Source organism: Poromitra crassiceps (assembly GCF_964638095.1).
Source record: "Poromitra crassiceps genome assembly, chromosome: 11".
Lineage (NCBI taxonomy): Eukaryota > Metazoa > Chordata > Actinopteri > Beryciformes > Melamphaidae > Poromitra > Poromitra crassiceps.
Window position 1 is genome coordinate 6,473,612 of NC_139643.1, and position 4,577 is coordinate 6,478,188.

The 4,577-nt window shown below is 45.8% G+C and overlaps 1 pseudogene across 1 annotated transcript; it reads left to right on the forward strand.

Annotated features, from left to right (window-relative positions):
* The first annotated feature begins 222 nt into the window (after positions 1-222).
* Positions 223-1,147, forward strand: LOC310784800 (mitochondrial 2-oxodicarboxylate carrier pseudogene; annotated as a pseudogene). Its single transcript has one exon. The product of its transcript is annotated as a mitochondrial 2-oxodicarboxylate carrier pseudogene (transcript).
* The last annotated feature ends 3,430 nt before the right edge of the window (positions 1,148-4,577 follow it).

The window sequence follows — 4,577 nt, forward strand, 5'->3', positions numbered from 1 at the left end:
TTTTGTGAAACGAAGCATTTCAAGCACATCACTGACTCTGAAGCTAATATTTTCTGATGTAGTGATGTGGTGTAGTTGTGTGGTGCCCTGCGTGCCCCACCCCCCTCAACTGAAAACTCCTCCGTGGGAGTGGCTCTGCTCGAATCTCTGCTACCTGCGTCAGGCGACGAATCTCTGCATGGAGCTGGGATAAACTCATCCCCACACTAACACACAGCTTGCATGCTGGAGCTGCTTGAAAAAAACAAAAAGCCACAGAGTTTACTATGGGAAGCATCCCATCAGATCATTGCCGGTGGCTCAGCTAGTCTGGTGGAGATTTGCCTAATGCATCCCCTGGATGTGGTGAAGACAAGGTTCCAGATCCAGAGGGGAACCAGTGACCCCAACAGCTACAAGAACCTGAGTGATTGCTTCCGGACCATCTTCCGCAATGAGGGCATCCCTGGCTTCTAGAAGGGAATCCTTCCTCCAATTGTGGCAGAGACACCAAAGAGAGCAGTCAAGTTTTCCACCTTTTTCACCACCTTCTTTTACAAGAAGCTGCTGAATCTCACCCCTTTGTCTCCTGGTGTGGCACTGTCTGTAGCAGGGCTGGGCGCAGGCTTGACCGAGGCTGTGGTCGTCAATCCATTTGAAGTGGTGAAAGTCAGTCTCCAGGCCAACAGAGATTCCTTCAAAGAGCAAAACCCTCCTCATTTGCCCAAGCAAGACGCATCATTACATCTGATGGCTTTGGATGGAGAGGTCTGAATAAAGGGTTGACTTCAACGCTGGGATGCCATGGTGTTTTCAACATGATCTACTTTGGCTTCTACTTCAACGTCAAGGATGCCATTCCTTCCAGGCCAGATCCTACACTCGAGTTCCTGAGGAAGTTCACCATCGGCCTGGTATCAGCAGCATCTCCTCCTGTGTGAACATTCCCTTCGACGTGGCTAAGAGCCGCATCCAAGGCCCCCAGCCGGTACCGGGAGAGATCAAGTACCGCACCTGCTTCCAGACCATGGCCCTGGTGTACCGGGAGGAGGGGTACTTCGCACTCTACAAGGGTTTGGTGCCCAAGATAATGAGACTTGGACCAGGTGGGGCAGTGATGCTGCTGGTCTATGAATATGTGTCCGGATGGCTGAATAGGAACTGGTAAAAAGGTTGAGAAAGGAAACCCACCAGAGTGCCTTATGGATCTTACCTCAATCCTAACACCCTCCACTGATCCCACTAAGTCAGTTTATCAGGGATGAAGAAAATGATTTTACATATTTTTTTAATTATACAACAGGTTCTTAATAGCTTGTGAACACAAGTTTTGCATGGAAATGTTTTTTTTAATGAAGTAAAATGCTAACAGGCGTTGTTTACATGCCAGTCATGTTACTTGACAGTCACGACAGGCACGTTGAGAAGAGATCATCAGTACATCAGCTGCACAGTACATTGAATTAAGATGACACTCACTACATATGCTGTCCACACCTCTGCTGGCTCATCCATCTCCATCAAACATTACACACACACACACACACACACACACACACACACACACACCACATTGCACACAGCACACAGTAAAGGAGGAGCATACATTAGAGGGTACTACGGTGGCGCAGTCGTTAGCGCTGTCGCCTCACCGCTAGAAGGTCCTGAGTTCGATTCTCGCCTGGGACACTGTGGGCGCTGGGGTGGTGTTCCCCCCCATATCTTCAATGCCTACTGCCCAGGTGGGTTATCTCGTCGAAAGGGCCTTTCTGTGTGGAGTTTACATGTTCTCCCCGTGCTCCCCAAGGGGTTCACTGGCCACCGTCAGCATGAGTGTGTGTTTGTGGCTGCATGCATGTGTTGGGTGTGTTCGTGTGACAATAAAAGACAGGCTTGTCCGTCTATTAACTGTTAAACTGTTAAAAAAAGATAGGCTCATTCATGCAAATATGAACACAAATATATGGCTCGTTTGAGATGAGCAAGTTCTGCGCAGATTCGACCAGCGCCTTGCTTGCCCCGTTGCATGATGGTTAGAAAAGTTGTCCGACTTGCTCCGCCTGCGTGAGCCATGGGATTCTCGTGAGAGCAGATTTGGAGCGAGGCGCCGCAGTTGCTCCCCACCAACTGCACTGCAAAAACAGCCCTACTTAACACATTGAGTGCCAGCCATGTTTTCAACCTGTAGGTAAGTTGTGCCAGGGGTGTTTTTGACGATTCTGGCTCATTTTACAACAGCCGAGGATTATTTTCTGTTAAGAATTCATGAACACCAATCATCTAAAAATAACTAATAGAATGTGTGCTTTCTCTGTCTAAAAGAGTTAGTTTGCAGAGTTAGTAGTTATGTAGATATTAGCCGTTGAGTACAGCATGGTTTCAGCGTCTGGAAATTTATTCAGAGATAAATGGCTTTTTGTGAAACAGTCACTTTAACCATTCATTTTTGGCATCAGTAAGACCGTCAGACATTCTAAACAATAGTTTTGAACAGTAATTTCCTCCATAACAACAGGAAACACCCCTCTCATTCAAACTCCTCCCTCCGTGTGTCTTCTCCTCCTTCCTCCTGGCTTTACAGCGGGCGTGTCAGAAGCGCGTTGCTGCTGCCTGCCTGCCTGTCTGCGTGCCTGCCTGCCTGCTTGCCTGCGTGCGGACGCTCCTTGTGCGAGTCAAGATGGGCCGGGGAATGCGTGGGCGATGGGCAGATGTTGATTCTGGCCTTTCTGAGGTGTTTCAAAGTGTGTTTCACCTATAATCTATTTTGCAAATCGCTCTCCGCTCTCTGTGTGCGGCTGCCTGCGCGGCCGCTCTCGGGCAAGAAGACAAGTGTGGAATGGATTACTGTAAAATCGCCTCGCCATTTCCTTGAATGGCTTGCTCCCCGCGGCAGTTTTTTCTTTGATTTCGGTCGTCTGGGGGAGCACTGTCAACACTTAGTGGGTCGGTAAAATAGATTATACACATTCTCTTGCTCCAATAGTGATCTCGAAGATGTAAAAGTTGTTGATTGATGTCTGATAGATTTCTCTCCCCAATCTCTATTTTTTTGATCAAACATTTCCTCCATAGGCCCAGTTTGGATTCAACAGAAGGCGGATACTTCAGCATGGCGGCCCTGCATGCTGATATGAAAAATATGCAATTACAGAGATGATCTTGTCATTTGTTAATTCAAATATATCTTTGATTCCTGAAGTACACTTGTAGGTCATCGGGTGAGCTGCTGAGGAACCTTTAAACTTAAAGATAAACGTCTCTCCTTCCTGCCAGGAGATATGGTGGCCGTAGGGATTAACCATTAGAAGGTTTAGTGCTGTTTATGGCCGGTCTGGGAAAACATTACACAGGATCTTCTTGGCCGACTGGTTAGTGGACGAGGTGGCCGAGTGGATAAAGCTGCACAAGGACGGTGATTTAGGATAGGGTCGGGGCAGAGGTCACAGAGATCGGCCATACAAGGACAGCACTGTGTATTTTGATGCTTTTACTATGTGTTGATTCTTCCCCCAGAAGAGGACAGGCTCAAAGGACAAGAGCAGAGCAGACAAGAGGGGCACGGGTTCAAATAGGCTTTTTGGTCTCAGGGAAAATAGAGGTTCAGTGGAATGTGAAATGGTAATAAAGAGATGATTGGATATCTGATATGAAATAAAGTTTAAAAGCATACATTGGATGCGCTGATTTTTCCACAGAGAAGAGAAGATACGCTCAAGTACACAGCACCAATGAGAGGAGTCTGATGTCTGATGTTGTGTGTTGATCAACTTCAATTTGTCCCACTTGATACACAAGGAGAGTGCTATCATATTTAGATAAATAATAGCCTATTGTTATTATTGTAACCAAATGGAAAATAAAGGTATAGTCAAATTAGTTGATAAGTGGTAATTGATAAGAGTTTCTCATCCGGTTTAAACAGGGTGAGTTTTTCTCTGATTTGTTGAATTTAACTATAAGAAACTGTCCTCTTGCTCTTTTTTACACCTCCTAGAGGTGGTTTTCGACCAAGAGGATAGTAAGTTTGAGCTGTAGGAAAAATTGTTCCAGCTTCAGACTGATTAGCTGAATTTGATCTTATCCAGGATGTAGAATTAGTTTATATAGTCTAAAGTAATTATAAATAAAGTGCTTTAGGATTTCTAAATAGGTAAATAGCTAAATTAGCTGACCAAACCATAGGAGTTGAAAATAGGAATTTAAAGCAAATAAATTGACGGTTGCTTTGGTAGATAGGAAATAAAATAAGTGACCAGTATTCAGTGAAGGTTAGTGCTGTGACCTCCAGTGGAAGTCAGGTCACAGGATGTGGACAAGAGGGGGAGAAAAACACGCCTGCCAAATAGGAGTGACAGAAGGGAGAGATCATATGACCAACCAATGACAGCCCAAGCAGTGAAGGATGTCCCCCAGGAGGAGGAACTTTCAAGGAGAGACCAGCCCACAAGAAGATGCAGTTTAAAAGGACACGCAAAAGATAAGGGAGGGGTCGGTTTTCAGGGGTCTTCTTTTGACCTGCTTCATATCAGCTGTGAGGGAAAGATCTCTGCAAATCCACCTCTGAGATCTCTGAATGGGGTAATATAAATACTTGATCT